We start from the raw sequence: 18,201 nt of genomic DNA, 5'->3' as shown, positions 1-18,201 counted from the left end.
AGGATATTGGGAAGTCTCTTCCCTTTCATTAGTATTCTCTTCATCTTCTAATTGTTTTCTTGACTTTATGTAATAGGAAATATAAGGATTCTCAATGCAATTCATTGCACAATACATATAAACTTCCTCTAGATCAAAATCAAGAAATTTATCAAGGGCAAATTCTGGAATATCCTTAGTTATACATTTCATTTCTTCATAACCCAGAGGCAAACTAAGTTCATTATGATGTGCAAGGGTAATCAAGTCATCACAACTTTTGGACACGATTCGATCATGAAACAATTTGCATTGGATATTTAAATGATCACTTTCATTGCAAAGTTCACAAGGATGGCAAAGAAATTTTAAATCTTCAGCACAAGCATCTAGCCTTTCTTGCAACCATTTAGTTTCTAAATACTTATGCCTCTTGCAAAATCTATCTTCCCTATTTGGTGTGTACTTGCAAACTGTATGCACTCCACAAAAATTGGCATGCTTATAAGAGACATTTTCATCATGACCAGTGCAATCATCATTAGTACCATGGATATTCAAGGAATTCATACTAACAACATTGCAATCATGACCATCATTCAAAGATTTAGTGCCAAACAATCTAATGCATTCTTCCTCTAGCAATTTGGCACAATTATCGGAATCCTTATTTTCATGAAATATATTAAAAAGATGAAGCATATGAGGTACCCTCAATTCCATTTTTTTGTAATTTTCTTCTATAGACTAAACTAGTGATAAAACAAGAAACAAAAAGAGCTGATAGCAAGATCTAAAGATATACCTTCAAGCACTAACCTCCCCGGCAACGGTGCCAGAAAAGAGCTTGATGTCTACTACACAACCTTCTTCTTGTAGACGTTGTTGGGCCTCCAAGTGCAGAGGTTTGTAGGACAGTAGCAAACTTCCCTCACGTGGATGACCTAAGGTTTATCAATCCGTGGGAGGCGTAGGATGAAGATGGTCTCTCTCAAACAACCTTGCAACCAAATAACAAAGAGTCTCTTGTGTCCCCAACACACCCAATACAATGGTAAATTGTATAGGTGCACTAGTTCGGCGAAGAGATGGTGATACAAGTGCAATATGGATGGTAGATATAGGTTTTTGTAATCTGAAAAAATAAAAACAGCAAGGTAACTAATGATAAAAGTGAGCGTAAACGGTATTGCAATGCTAGGAAACAAGTCCTAGGGTTCATAATTTCACTAGTGTAAGTTCTCTCAACAATAATAACATAATTGGATCATATAACTATCCCTCAACATGAAACAAAGAGTCACTCCAAAGTCACTAATAGCGGAGAACAAACGAAGAGATTATCATAGGGTACAAAACCACCTCAAAGTTATCCTTTCTGATCAATCTATTCAAGAGTCCGTAGTAAAATAACACGAAGCTATTCTTTCCGTTCAATCTATCATAGAGTTCGTACTAGAATAACACCTTAAGACACAAATCAACCAAAACCCTAATGTCACCTAGATACTCCAATGTCACCTCGAGTATCCGTGGGTATGATTATACGATATGCATCACACAATCTCAGATTCATCTATTCAACCAACACAAAGAACTTCAAAGAGTGCCCCAAAGTTTCTACTAGAGAGTCGAGATGAAAACGTGTGCCAACCCCTATGCATAAGCTCACGAGGTCACGGAACTCGCAACTTGATCACCAAAACATACATCAAGTGGATCACGTGATATCCCATTTTCACCACAGATAAGCACATGCAAGACATACATCAAGTGTTCTCAAATCCTTAAAGACTCAATCTAATAAGATAACTTCAAAGGGAAAACTCAATCCATCACAAGAGAGTAGAGGGGGAGAAACATCATTAGATCCAACTATAATAGCAAAGCTCGCGATACATCAAGATCATGCCAAATCAAGAACACGAGAGAGAGATCAAACACATAGCTACTGGTGCATACCCTCAGCCCCGAGGGTGAACCACTCGCTCCTCATCATGGAGAGCGACGGGATGATGTAGATGGCCACCGGAGAGGGATTACCCCCCTCCGGCAGGGTGCCGGAACGGGTCTAGATTGGTTTTCGGTGGCTACGGAGGCTGCGGCGGGGAACTCCCGATCTAGGTTATGTTCTGGAGGTTTCTGTATATATAAGAGCTTTTGGCATCGAGAATGAGCCAGGGGGATCTCCGGGCTGTCCACGAGGTAGGGAGGTGCGCCTAGGGGGGATGGGCGTGCCCCCTACCCTCGTGGGCAGCCCGGGACTCTTCTGATGTGGAGCATCCTATGATCATCCCCATGTACACTACGACTTCTCCCCAAGCCCCTAGTGCCCATATGTTGAGACCTCAAGCATACGCCATTGGACACAAGGTGAACTCGCACCTTTCCGAATCTTCCCTTTCTGCATGTAAGACACGGATGCTACCTCAACCGCGGCCTTGTGCATACTCAGGTCCATCCGAGGAGATCATGGAGAGCCTACGGGCCAAGGCCAAGTGCGGGCGGGAGCGAGGGAAGGAGAGCCAGCTGCTACAGCCCGAGCGGTACTACCACCCACACCAAGCGGTACAACCGCTGAAGGCCCGCAAGCGGTACTACCGCTGAACGCCCACTCCACTGCCGCTCAGCATGACAAATTCCTGTGTTCGCACGACCCGGGCCCGGTACTACCGCCTGTCCAAGCGGCACTACCACTTAAGCGGTACTACCGCCCTGCTTGTGCGCAGAGAACAGGCCAACGGCCCATGTGTCCCCCCTCTCACTTACCCCTTCGTGGGCTTAGACTATATATACTCCCCCTCATCCTCCTAGTTAGGTTTAGCAAAGGATTAGGTCATATTTTGTGTGAGAGCTTTGCTCATCCACTTGGACACCTTCTCCTCGGAGATTCAAGCCTCCATTGGGGAAGATCCCCCAAGCGGATTCAAGACCCCTTTTAGGGAAGAACTCAAGACCTCCTCACAGAGAAGACCGGCTACCCTTGTATCGTCCTTAGTTGTCTGTGGATCGTGTATCTTCTCTTATGTATTCGAGGATCTAGCACATGTGTGACTTATTCGTGTTAGTTTAGTGACTCCTCTTGTGTTTCCCCTTGTGTTTTCTCTCCGTTCTTCCCCATGTTCTTCGTGTTCTTCGCGGGATTCGCTCCTTTCATGAAAGATCGGCCCCTAGGGTTCCTACCCTACATCATCTTGGTATCAGAGCCACGTTGATCACGATTTCGGAGCCTCCCCGTTGTGTTTTCTAGCCTAATTTTGTTGTGTTCTTCCCCAAATTCAAAAATCCCCACCAAACATAGCCCCAAATTTTTGTTGTGATTTGTTGGTTTGATGAAGTTTTCTTGGTTCTGATCCATAGATTTGCTTGGTTTCAAGTGGATCTAGCATCTCCCCAAGTTTCTCCACTTTCCATTCATGAAATCGCTCGAATTTTGACCTCGAAATCATCCTTTTCTGCCCCAAAATTCGCCTCGATCCAGTGCTGCGAATTTTCCCAACACGAGCGGTACTACCTCCCCACCAAGCGGTACTACCGCTGAGCACCACAAGCGGTACTACCGCCTATACAAGCAGTACTTCCGCCCCTCCCAGTTTCAGCGTTCTGAGTTTCACCGTTTCGACCATAACGTTCACATCCGGAGTCTGATTTTCGCGTTCTTTAGCTCGTTAAGTAGCTATTGACAGCCCCCATCCATCTACATAGGTTACAACACCATTTGACTCCATATTTTTTTGGAACTTTGGCATCTTTGCCTAGGGCTTGCACCACATCCTCCGCTACACCACCACCGACTTCCGCAACCTAACCAATTTTGTTTCCCATCACATATGTGGTTGCTTGAGTAGTGATTCGAGTCTCCTAAGGTGTTTCGGCTACTTAGGGATGGTTGCTTCTTCATCAACCACCACCACCACTTCCGCATAGGCTTGCCCACCAAACATTTCCGCCACCCCAACTTATCCCAATTTTTGTTTGTGTTGTGAGTTGTGTCTCCTAAGGTGTTTCAGCTACTTAGGGACCGTGCTTCCAACTCCGACAACGTGTATAGTCCACCACCTTCCCTCCATTTCCGCATTGCTACTCCACAACCCATCATTTCATTTCCGCAATCCCATTGAGCTTCCGCAACCACCACCGCATCCCGCTACCACCATTTGACATTTGAGATTTTGAGTTCGCAGTTTTTCCGTTTCCTAAGGTGTTTCGGCTACTTAGGGACGAGTCTCCATCATCTTGGTATCTCCATCAAGATCACTGCCACTCATCATCACCGTGGACGATAACCTCCATATCAACTTGGTATCATGGTATCCCTCCATTGTATATTCCCTTGCCATTGCTTTGATAATCCCTAGCCTACTTTGCGTTACTTGCCTATCGAGACTAGCCATCTGAGTATTGCCGGCAACGTTACTTGTGCACATTAGTGATCATCGAGCTACACCTCCCATTGCATACATACCATACCATAGGTATCATCTTGTTATCATATCATCTCATGTGCCTCAAGTTTGTTCTCGCATATACACAATAGCTATCTTGGTTTGTGCATTGTGAAAAAGTGGCCATACAAAAAAACAGAAGAAAGCTTTTAAGCAAAGAAAAAGAGCGAACAAAGAGCTTGTAAGCAAGTGCCATAGCATCATACCACATTGTCATATAAGATTATCTTGGATCATAACACCGGGAGCCATACATACATAGCATACTTGGGATAGAAAGTCCATACATTTTGTATCTTATAGGTTGTGCACAAGTGTCGTATCCGCCTTTTGAGAAATCATGCTAGTGTCTCTCTTGAGTTGTGCAACACGAGCGTTTTCCATGGATTCCACATTTTGTGCTCATCCTTGGTTGCACGACCCCATTTATCTATCCGTGTGTGTGTTTCCGTGTGCCACATATTGCTATTTGTCTACTTGTTTCACTTGCAAATTTGTGAATCTTTTTCAACATTATTGACTTTTGCTAACATTTTACATCATTTTTTTGTGCCACTATCCTCACTGAGCTCCACCATAAGCCTTATTTGTGTAGGTGTGAGAAACCGACAAGAATTGGTACCAATTGTGCTATTTCCTTGTTCCACATTGGAGTGATCATTGATCCACCTTCAACTTCGGTCAAAGTACATTTGGTATTCGTTCTTCTCTTTCTCCCACTCATAATGGCTCGAGTCTTGTGATGGATAGGCAAGGCATTTCATCTCCGGTCTTCCACAACAACGACGGCGTGAACAACTACATCACCAAAGTGTCCATCTTCGATCTACAATGACAAATGCAAGGCGCACAATCAAGATTGCGAGAGCGCATCGAGAACCTCTCCATCGACATTCGCCACTCCGAAGCGAGGAAAAGGGACTACATTGACAACAAGCTTTCCACACAAAAGAAGGAGCAAGATGCAAGGATGGAGGAGATTCGGGCCTTGATCAAGTCCTTCCCCTTCGTCATCTTCAAGGCGGCGGCAAGCACATCGATCCTCTTCGGAGTGCCCAAGCAATACAAGCGCAAGTCGTCCACGTCCACATCTCCATGGCGACCACCATCATCTTCGTGATACATGTCGTCATGAAGGAAAAGTCACCTCCAAGCATCTTGTGCACGACGACGAACGACATCTACTACGAGCTCAAGTGCGACAACTCCAACATCATCATGACGATGCTCACCAAGCGCAAAACTACAAGTCCCAACAAGCCCTACTTCACGCCAAGGCCAAGCTTCGAGATAAAAAGAGAAGACCACGAGATGAGCACCACCAAGACGACGCTACGGCTACTACCACCACCACTTCGGCATCTTCGCCAAGTGCTATCAAGGCATCTTCGCCTTCGGACGTACGACATCTTCGCCTACTTCCTATGAGTTCGCCTACATCGACATCTTGAACAATGAGGCGACCACCTATGAGCGAGGGCGACACTTCCATCTTCGGAAGCCCCTCAAGGAAGATGACCGAGCATGGGAAATTCCGTTCGATCATGGAGACGAGCTCCGAGGTGCCACGTCATATGGGCCTCCAACAACAAGACGGTGACAAGACGGTCGAGCTAGGGCCATCCCCTTCGACTACGGCGATGAGCATGAACCTCTTCAACAACATGAAGACGACGCCCATATCGAACTCATTCTCCGAGTCAAGCTATGAGACTGCACATGAGACCTTATCTTTAGTCTTAGAGGAGAGTGATGATGTGCCATCTTCGGCCTTCATCCACGGCTAAGACTATGACATGATTGAGCATGGAGACATTTGCACCTACATCTCTCCGACACCCACATATGACGAGATGCCCAAATTCCCATGTGAGGAGAGACACCCCACCATGAGTGATATGAGTGACTCCACCATATGTGACATTCAGTGCATTTCCTATGAGAGGATGAGTGTGACCACCACTAGCCCCACACATGAGAGCATGCCACACATCCTATGTGAGGTTGAGAGCCATTTGCATGACTCCACCAACCATATGAGTGAGAGCATCATACCGGGAGTGAGTGAGCCACATCACTTAGTGAGTGAGGTAGTTGACATGGCACGTGAGGCCTCTATGATTCCTAACGACTTAACCTCTACTCCGAGTGTGTTTTCTTCTTTGGTGCTAGGTATCCTACATGATGACACGCCCATCCTCGATGAGTCCATACCTCCAATGGAGATGACGATGGCCATGGTGGACGATGATGCACTCCCCACATGGTTCCATCAAGATGAAGATGACCACAACTTGGTCTTCGACACCTCACCTACAACACATGAGTGATGCTCCAAAGGTAACACATGTGATGGTGCTTATCTTGTCCCACTAGTGGACTATTTTACGAATGATTGCTTGCATGATGTTGACACATCTTTTCCCATGCTTCATGCTAGTGCGAATTCCTCATGTCATGACTTACCTATTTATGATGAATATGATGACGAGCATGTCAAGTTGCCTAGTTGTGATGTTATGCTCCATAGGATATCATGTGAAGATTCTATTGGTCACATCATGTTTGACAATCCATTGAACTTGTCATATGCTATGAGTGAGATCTCCCATATTGCATCATTTCAATCTCAACATAATAACTATGCATGCCCCATTAAAATAAACCCCATTTGCACTTATGGCATAGATGACGAGATGATGGTCATTGGCTTTTGTTTTTCATGTGATGATATTGCCATGCTTCCTTTACATGATTTGTGCAATTCATCTACTATACCATGCCATGATCACATTGTTCCAAATATGCTTTGTTTTGGATGTTGTCAATATTCTCCAAGAGATGTTTCCATTAATTCTCATGAGGAGACACCCATAGTTTCCTCATACATATTAGGAGATTTGGATGCATTCCATACTTGGCATGATTCCCATAATTGCTTGCACCATATGCATTCCACGCATAACAATGCTCTAGATATTTCCCATGATGCATTACACCATTTGAGTCTCCATTATGCTATACATCACAACAAACCTATCATGATGGATGACATGTTTCTATATCATGCATCTCATTTATTTGAGCATTGGCTATTTTGTGCTAACCAACACTTGCACGTGCGCATCATGATGGATGATGTGTACATCTACCACACACACACAATTTTCCCTTTGTCTTTGTTTTGTGTAGGTACTCACGTATACTCGTCAACCTCTCAATCCCAAGAGTTGACGAAACGAGCTCTTGAGAGGATAGATGACTTGGGATCCCGTGAACTACCCTTCCCATCGTTCTCTTCGCGCAACGACTACGCACATCTATTCTACTTGTCTCTCACACGGCTTTGTGCTATATATCACTTGTTACGTGATGCCCATTTTCCCGTGTTCACTTTTCATGCTATGCTTGTTTGTATGTCTTTGCCATGCAATTGTGACCCTTGCTTGCATCTACCCATGATTCACCATTATGCTATTCCTATGTGTATTTGCATGCTTGGTGGAGATCCTAGTTGTTATTGCCATGTTTATCATGTGCCTCATGCTATTGATGCTTGTTGTGTTGGGAGAGTCATGATGTCCCATTGCTACTTACATATGGCCTCTCGCCAATACATTAATAATATTTTGCTCATATCTTGCCTTCATGCTTGTGATATGTCTTGTGCATTATTCATGACTACCATTTGTACACATGATATACTTGACATGATTCCTTCTGGTACGTTGCATCTTCGCACTACTAGCTTGCTTGCCTTGATTCATAGGATTGCTTGCTTCGTCACATCACCCATGTTCCATTATTACTTGCTTTCTTGGGTTGATGACATATATATTCATGGCTCTCACATGATACATCTTGTTCATTGTCGCTTGCCTCCAATTGTTGCATCTACGATTATTGATCTTGGAGGCTTGGACACTTTAATTGTGATGCATGCTTGTTTGATTGAGCCTATTGCATTTGGTTGTTCTCACATCATATGCCTCCATACTATGAAATGCTCCCTTGTCCTTTCTTATGATGAGCATGATGCATACACTTGTTGGGTATTTTACCACACGAATGCTAGGTTTTGCATTTCTGCTAACCTCATTTGTTTTTCCAAGTGTTTGTCATGTTCTTTCATTTTCAAGGATTCACAAGGCGATACCGTCATGAGACAATTTGGTCATGTGAAGGCATACACGATGTGCAACACCAACATTTGCAAGAATCTCCTAAAGGTGAACTCCTTCCCTTTGAGCCCTCCTCAATTACACATATTGGATGGGTCATTCTTTCATTGTTGTTTCATTCTTCTTGTCTACATGTTGCACCTATTGGATGGAGGACCTACATTCAAGATTGGCTCTATGGACCTTCGCATTGAGGAGCACTCGGACTTATTGGATACACCTTTGAACCTCCACTCATGCCACGACATCGAGCATTGGTACACCAACACCTCCTTATTTGTTGATTGTGCTCACACATGTCATGCTCGATGGACATATCATACACATGAAAAATTTGCATCTTATGCATGGATTGCCTCATGTTATGATTGCCTTGTTGCATCTTGTCTTTCTATGTCATCCATGATATATGAGCTTGTGCATTTCCTTAGCAAAATTCTTGTGATCTTTCTTGATGGCATATTCATACATCATGATCATATTGCCCATCATCAATTGCATGATCACATACACATCTTGAGCATCCATTGCCATATTCATGCTATTGATAAACCGTCTCTCTATGACATCATTTTACACCGTGGTTGCATTGATCATTTTCACAACACAATTATGTGCACAATGAATGTTTTTGCTCCCATGAATGCTTTGCATACCTTTCCATATCTTTTGGATAAGCTTCATGCACCTTGTCATGATCAATCTTGTTGCAGGGACTCATTCTTACATGACGGACACCTTGTGTGTGCTAACCATTGTATTTCCAAGTGTCGTTTGTGTTTGCTCTTTTTGCATGTGTACCACTCCGGAGACACCTTGGAGTACTTGGATTGCGCCATGTCTCCCACTTCGTCCAACTACAAGTCCGTCCACGACAACCGTTTCCATGGTGATGAGGTTTTCGATCTGAGGTCGGATCTTTCCCAAGGGAGGGGAGATGATGCGGAGCATCCAATGATCATCCCCATGTACACTATGAATTCTCCCCAATCCCCTAGTGCCCATATGTTGAGACCTCAAGCATACGCCATTGGACACAAGGTGAACTCTCTCCTTTACGAATCTTCCCTTCCGGCATGTAAGACATGGATGCTACCTCGAGCGCGGACCTTGTGCATACTCTGGTCCATCCGAGGAGATCATGGAGAGCCTACGGGCCAAGGCCAAGTGCGCGTGGGAGCGAGGGAAGGAGAGCCAGCTGCTACAGCCCGAGCGGTACTACCGCCCACACCAAGCAGTACTACCGCCGAATGCCCGCTCCACTGCCGCTCAGCCCGACAAATTCCTGTGTCGCAGGACCCGGGCCCGGTACTACTGCCTGTCCAAGCGGTACTACCATCCGATGTCCGGTACTACCACCCTGCATGTGCGCAGAGAACGGGCCAACGGCCCATGTGTCCCCCCTCTCACTTACCCCTTTGTGGGCTTAGACTATATATACTCCCCCTCATCCTCCTAGTTAGGGTTAGCCAAGGATTAGCTCATATTTTGTGTGAGAGCTTTGCTCATCCACTTGGACACCTTCTCCTCGGAGATTCAAGCCTCCACCAGAGAAGATCCCCCAACCGGATTCAAGACCCCTTTTAGGGAAGAACTCAAGACCTCCTCACGGAGAAGACCGGCTACCCTTGTATCGTCCTTAGTTGTCTGTGGATCGTGTATCTTCTCTTATGTATTCGAGGATCTAGCACATGTGTGACTTATTCGTGTTGGTTTAGTGTCTCCTCTTGTGTTTCCCCTTGTGTTTTCTCTTCGTTCTTCCCCGTGTTCTTCGCGGGATTCGCTCCTTTCACGAGAGATCGCCCCCTAGGGTTCCTACCCTACATAATCTTCTGTCCCAACTCTTTTACTCCATGGCCTTCCTCTAGTCCAAAAATAAGTTCCGTGAAGTTTCAGGTCAATTGAACTCCGTTTGGTTTTCCTTTTCTGCGATACTCAAAAACAAGGAAAAAACAAAAAATGGCACTAGGCTCTAGGTTAATAGGTTAGTCCCCAAAATCATATAAAATAGCATATAAATGCATATAAAACATCCAAGGTTGATAATATAATAGCATGGAACAATTAAAAATTATAGATATGTTGGAGATGTATCATATGCAAACGTGGAAAAGTGCACATTTTCCACAAACAAGGTTGTGTTTCTTGGCTTTGTTGTTTCAGCAAAAGGTGTGGATGTCGACGAAGAGAATATCAAGGCTATTCGTGAGTGGATGCCTCCACAAAATGTGAGCCAAGTACGTAGCTTCCTCAGACTTGCAGGTTTCTACCGTCGGTTCGTTAAGGATTTCAGCACCATTGCTGCACCAATGAATGAGTTAACGAAGAAAGACACTCCATTCCAATGGGGTGATGCCCAAGACAAGTCCTTCCGAGAATTGAAGATGAGATTGACATCAGCACGATTGCTTTCACTTCCTAATTTTGGTCAGACATTTGAGATTGAATGTGATGCAAGTGTGTTGGCATTGGTGGAGTACTAATGCAAGAAGGTAAACCCATCGCCTATTTTAGTGAGAAGCTTAATGGTCCAACTCTTAATTATTCTGTCTATGATAAAGAATTGTATGCACTTGTTCGATCTTTGGAAACATGGCGGCATTACTTGTGGCCAAAAGAGTTTGTAATACATTCTAACCATGAATCTTTAAAACACCTAAAGGGTCAACTAAAATTGAACCGTAGACATGCAAAATGGAGTGAGTTCATAGAGTCTTTTCCTTATATTGTCAAGTACAAGAAAGGGAAGGATAACGTTGTTGCCGACGCATTGTCTAGACGTCACATTTTACTTTCCCAACTTGATGTTAAAATCCTTGGTTTAGAAAGCATCAAAGAATTGTATGCTAACGACTCATACTTTTCTGAGCCATTTTCAAAGTGCAACAAGGGGAAGGGATGGGAGAAGTTTCACTTGCATGCTGGATTTCTATTTCGAGCTAACAAATTGTGCATTCCAGAATGTCCTGTTCGTTTGTTGCTCTTGCAGGAGGCTCACGCTGGTGGCCTCATGGGACATTTTGGAGCCAAGAAAACCGAAAGCGTGCTCGTTTATCACTTCTTTTGGCCGCGCATGAGACGTGACGTGGAACGCTACGTGATGAGATGCGAGATTTTTCACAAAGCTAAGTCCCGCTTGAATCCTCATGGTTTATATACTCCTCTATCTATTCCAAATACTCCGTGGGAAGATATTTTTATGGATTTTGTTCTTGGTTTACCACAGACTAAGAGGGGGAGCAACTCGGTGTTTGTGGTAGTTGATCGTTTTAGCAAAATGGCACATTTTATCCCTTGTCAAAAGAGCGATGATGCTTCACACATTGCTGATCTATTTTTTAGGGAAGTTGTGCGACTACATGGAGTACCACGCACGATTGTGTCAGACCATGACACCAAATTTCTGAGCTACTTTTGGAAGACCTTGTGGGGAAAACTTGGCACCAAGCTCCTATTTTCCACGACATGCCACCCACGAACTGATGGACAGACTGAAGTTGTCAACCAAACATTGTCCATGATGCTACGAGCAGTCCACAAGAAGAATTTGAAGATGTGGGAAGAGTGCCTACCTCATGTGGAGTTCGCGTATAACAGGGCGGTACATTCGACCACTAAATTTTACCCATTTGAACTTGTTTATGGATTCAAACCTGCTCCCATCGATCTTTTGCATTTGCCACTGCAGGAACGAACCAGCCTTGATGCAAGTAAGCGTGCTGATTTCGTCAAGAAACTTCATGCCCAAGCAAAGGAGAACATTGATAAAATGACTGAACAATATACGAAGCGGGTAAACAAGACCAGGAAGAAGCTGGTGTTCGAGCAAGGAGATTTGGTATGGGTACACCTTCAGAATGACCATTTTCCTGAGCAACGCAAGTGAAAATTACAGCCACGTGGTGATGGACCATTTGCGGTGCTCGAAAGGATCAACGACAATGCTTACAAGATCGATCTTCTAGAAGAATATGGTGTTAGCCCAACCTTCAATGTTTCCGATCTTTCCCCATACTTTGGGACTTTAGAGTCGAGGACCACTCCTTCTCAAGAGGGGGAGGATGATGAGGACATCCCAACCATGGGAAACACCGATAATGCTCCATCTACGAAGGAAGCTACGTAAAGTAACGTAACCTTCCTAACCATAATTCTCTCCCTCCTGATTTTCAAGGGGTGGGCCCCTCAATCCTCTTACATCCAATCTTACTTGTCCATGTTGGCTATTACGTAAGGTACGTAACAATCTTTACATAAGTGTAGCATTGCCCTGGGCAACACACCACCAATCATCAACGGCCCAATCACAAGAAGCCGCGCAATGCAAATACATGATCAGGTGAACGCTGTGACGCCCTCGATTCAATCGTACACTAATCATAGACGCAAATGTGTATGATCAAGATCAAGGACTCATGGGAAGATATCACAACACAACTCTAGACACAAATTAAAATAATACAAGCTTTATATTACAAGCCAGGGGCCTCGAGGGCTCGAATACATAAGCTCGAATACACAAGAGTCAGCGGAAGCAACAATATCTGAGTACAGACATAAGTTAGACAAGTGTGCCTTAAGAAGGCTAGCACAAAAGCAACAACGATCGAAAAGGCAAGGCCTCCTACCTGGGAGCCTCCTAACTACTCCTAGTCGTCTGCGGTCTTCACGTAGTAGTAGGCATCCTCCTGGTAGTAGTAGTCTTCAGTGGCGTCGTCTGGCTCCTGGGATCCGTCATCTGGTCACAACAACCGGGTATAGGGGAAATGGAGGTAGCAAAGCAACCGTGAGTACTCATCCAAAGTACTCGCAAGACTTACATCAAATCTAAACCAAGTATGCATCTGTATCAAAGGAGATGGGCTGTATCTGTGGACTAAACTGCAGAATGCCAGAAGGGAAGGGGAAAGCCTAGCCTATCGAAGACTAGCATCTTCTGGAAACCACCATCTTGCAGCAACAGGAGGGAGTAGAGTAGCATAAACTAAAGTAGCAGTAATGTTATCAACTTCGGCCGGAGATCCTTTCTCGACTCCTTGCGAGAAAGCAATCCCAGAGCCATACTATCCAGTTATCATCACAATCCAATTCTCATCACCATGTCTCACCTCAAGTATCCAGTTCTAGTTGTATCGATCGGGATACAACTCCAAGTGTCCGTTACCGTAGGATAGGCTATCGATAGATGTTTTCTTCCCTGCAGGGGTGCACCAACTTACCCACCACGCTCGATTAACTCCGGCCGGACACACTTTCCTGGGTCATGCCCGGCCTCGGCCAAACAATACACCGCAACCCGACATAGGCTTAATAGAGAGGCCAGCACGCCGGACTAAACCTATGCCCCCAGGGGTCATGGGCCATCTCCCCGGGAACTCCTGCACGTTGCGAACGCGGCTGGTGAGCAGACCTAGCTACCTCCTTCAACAAGGTAGGTGCTTTCCAGTCCAACCCGGCGCGCGCCGCTCAGTCGCTGACGTCTAATAAGCTTCGGGTGATGTACACGATGCAGAACGCCCATACTATGCCCACGTGATGGTTAGTGCTATCAGTCCAGAGGCCCCTCAGATCAAATATCCAAATCGTAGTGGATTAGGAACGCGTGGTAACGAGCAGAGACTCACGATTAATGTGACCCCGTCGCCCCGTATCGAGTACTTGCGACAAGGGCTAAGAATGCCCGGCCACGCCTCGTAAGTATCTCGCAGGCACCTCCCAGGTCAACCCGACTCCACATCACTCGCAATTAAGCTCGCGCGGGTACCCCTCAGGGTCGACCCGTCTTTAGTAACATGGCTCAGTGTAAAGTCATAGTAACCATAGTAACTGTGTGTCTAACACCAAGGGGAAAACCCGAGGAATCACCCCCGGTGAATCCCACTCGATGTTATCATCAAGGTGAACGTAAGAGGATCCACCCTCGAGGTTCACACTTGAGGGGTTGCACGACAGAGCAGTAACGGAAGTGGTTAAGGAGGAAATCACCCTCGATGACCTCGAACGTATAGCTACACTACAGAGATCTCATCAGGAGTGATGTATGAGGTTCACCCTCGGCACTCGATTGTAACTCTGTAGTGTCGTACAAATAGGGGGGTGATGTGCAGTGTCGGGGCCTGGACGTCGATCACATTGATCGATTCATCGAACATAAAGCGAGGCAACTAGGACAAGGCAGGGGGGTCACTGATGGATCACTAACCAACCTATACTAAGCAGTTTATGATAAGCAGGTAAGGTATGAAAGTAGGATCATACAAAAAGCAGTAGCAGTTCTAATGCAATCATGAGAGGGAAAGAAATGGGCGATATCGGAATGCTCAAGGGGGGTTTGCTTGCCTGGTTGCTCAGACAAGAAGGAGGGGTCGTCGGTGATGTAGTCGATCACAGTGGCAGCATCGATCTCGGGGTCTACCGGAGAGAAGAGGGAGAAGAAACATTAAATACAGAGCAAACAATGCATCACAAGGCCTAACATGACGACGGGCAGAGCTAGGGTTACCCTAACGTAGTACTACATGTTGCAGACGGGGGGTAAACATCCGAGGATGAATTCCCGGCGTTAGGAGGATTCCGGAGAGAGGAAAAGAGGGGGAAAGTTCCATGTTCAGCATGCTACGGGCATGTGACAGATGAACGGACCACGTATTCGGATTCGTTGGATTTTTCTGAGCAACTTTCATATAGAAAACATTTTCATCCGAGCTACGGTTTAATTACTATGAATTTCTACAGATTTTCTTATTTTCTGGAATTATTTTATTTACAGAAAAAGATATATGATGCCAGCATGATGTCATAGTGACATCAGCAGGTCAACACGGCTGACCAAGTCAAACCTGGCATGTGGGTCCAGTGGGACCCACATGTCAGCCTCTGTTGGCTTAACAGTGGATTAACTAAGCTAGCAGGATCAATTAGGGGTGTGGGCCCCAGGTGTCAGTGAGTGTTTTAGGTTAAACTAATTACTTTTATTTATAAAACGTTATTAGACCAAAAAACAGAGGGGAACCACATGTCAGAGGCTGGGGCTGCCCAGTCAGCACGGTTGACTGGTCAAACCAGTCAACAGGGGGGTCAGCGGGTCCACTTGGGGCCACGGGTCAGTGACCTAGGTGGTGGCCCGGGGGTGGCCCACACGGCGCCAGCTCAGCGGAGCTGCCGGAGTAGCTCCGGCGAGCTCGTGCACGGTGGCGGAACGCCGACGAGGTCGAAAAATGCCTACGGGTCACCATTTCGCGTGCCACTACTTGCGTTCGAAAGCTAGGAGGGAGCCGCGTCGAGTGGTGGTGCTAGACTACGCCGGGGAGGCCGGAAACGTCACCGGCGTCGAGCTTGGCGGCGGTGGCTTTCGGGCATGCATGGAAACGACGCTAGGAGGAACAGGGAGGCGCGCTAGTGGTGGCGTTGGACTCGCACGAGCTCCCGGAGCTCGATGCGAGGCTCAACCGCGCGTTACAGTGGCGAAGGCCACGAGGCGAGCCCGTCAGCGGCAATGCGTGCGGGTGCTAGCGGAGCAGCGGCTACGGCGCGTTCGCAGGCTGAAAGGAGGGGAGCAGGAGGCGGAGGAGCTCACCTAGCGGCACGCACGGCGGCCCTTGACCGCTTAGGAGCAGCAGGGGTGTTGGTGGAGCAATGACGATGTCGCGGTGGCCGAAGATGGGGACGAGGACGAACGGCGGCTGCGGTGCCTCCCAGCTCCAGCTGAGGCCACCAGTCGACGTAGTCGACCCCGGCGGAGCTCACCGACAGGGTCAGCGGGTGCGGGGCCGCCGGTGGCCGCGACAACGACGGAGGGCGGCGGCGACTGCGCTCGGGCCACGGATCTGGAGGAGAGGAGGGGCGAAGCGAGCGCGTGGGCGAGAGAGAGAGAGAGAGAGAGAGAGAAGGGCAAGTGTGCGAGTGGGAGGCGAGGGGGCCGAGGCGTCGGGCGGCCTTATCCCCTCTCGTCGACGGCGAGGTGGTCCGGTGGCGACGCGCGGGCGCGCGCCCTCGGTCGTTGAGTAGGGGGAGGGGAGAGTGACGACCCAGGGGGTGTGGGCCGGCCTGTTGGGCTAGCTGGCCTGGGTGGGCCGAAGCCTCCCCTCTACTTCCCCTTTTCTTTTTCTTTTTTTATTCTGCCTTTATTTATTAACAGAGAGAGAAAGGGAATTATTTGGTCAACTGTTTCACTTAAGAGAAATTTGGGATGTGTCCCATTAAATCCCTGGTGATTATAGACAGTGCCACAAATATTTTGGAGACCAGAAGAATTCATTTGCTATTTTTCATAAATAGGATAGCATTTAAAAATGCTGAATTGGTGCTGTTATGATTGCTAATGCTCATCTTTGCACAAAAGTAATGTTGTGTTCCTTAACAAATAATTGTTATGGAATTTTTGAAAAATGATGAACATTTTTCCAGCGACTTTTGAGCAACTTCAAACTTCACTTGAATTTGAATTGACTGGAATTTCAAATGGGATATTGATCAAAGGTGATGAAGCACTGTTTGGAAAAAGATTAGTTTGATCACAGACGGTTACTGTAGCATGACACTGGGGGTGTTACAAATCTCCTCCACTACAAGAAATCTCGTCCCGAGATTTATGATAGAGGCGAGGGTGTCCCGATGTTTCGATGAGATGGTGGCTATCATTTTCTGTGGGAGTCGACCTTGACGATCCGACTACGAATGTGCGAGACGTCGCGCCTTAGCAATCGCTAAACCAACTTCCGAGGGTTATTGACCACGCCGGAGCACGATCAACCTGACCACGAGGGTCTATTTCCTGCGAGCAAACGAAGAACAAGCAAGAAACTGAGATTGCAATCGGGATATTGCGAATATAAGATGAAAGCTTTATTGATCAAGGTGGGGTTCTGTGACGTCTTGGTCTGGTCGTTGGACACAAACGAAGTACGCGAAGTTGCAGCTATGGCGAACTTTTAATCTAAACAAAACCCAAAGTCTAAACGACGCCCTAAGGGCTGTATATATGGAGGAAGAGGGGGGAATTTCGTGGCCCTTGAGGGTGGGGTCCGAAACCAACCCTAACTCTTGTTTCCCCACACATACGGACTCTAAAAATAGCCTATACTTAAGTATTTCGAAATTACATGGGCCTGGCCCATTAATAAGGTGACGCAGCACCTAGAATAGCCTATGGACGAATATTATGAGGTGGCATCTTGTATATTTCGTCCAAGGCTTCAAGCACTCCTTATGGCGGCTTCAAAGTCTTGAAATCATCACTTGTAACTCCGTTCTTGATCCCCTTGCGCATGCCATCAACTCCATGCGTGTTCTTGCTCCAATGTTCATCCTTCTCCAAGCTAGGCCCTTCATTTGTAAGCAAAACAAATGTATCAAATTTAGGCAGCATCATAATCTCATGAACATTAGAATCATTACCAAGAAACGAAAGTACCTGGTAATTTAATTGGCGTGCGTGAGCTCTAGTAATTGGTCCAGTATATGTAACAGTAGGGGCTGTGGGTGTAACAATGATATTGATGTCCTCATCATCCTCCCCTTCTTGAAATGAAGTCGTCCTCGACGGAAGCGCATCTTCCTCACCCAAATAAGGCTTCAAATCTGCAATGTTAAAAGTG

This window comes from Triticum dicoccoides, chromosome 5A, assembly GCF_002162155.2.
Source record: "Triticum dicoccoides isolate Atlit2015 ecotype Zavitan chromosome 5A, WEW_v2.0, whole genome shotgun sequence".
Taxonomy (NCBI): domain Eukaryota; kingdom Viridiplantae; phylum Streptophyta; class Magnoliopsida; order Poales; family Poaceae; genus Triticum; species Triticum dicoccoides.
The sequence above is the reverse complement of the archived record's forward strand: the minus strand, read 5'-3'. Positions refer to the sequence as shown.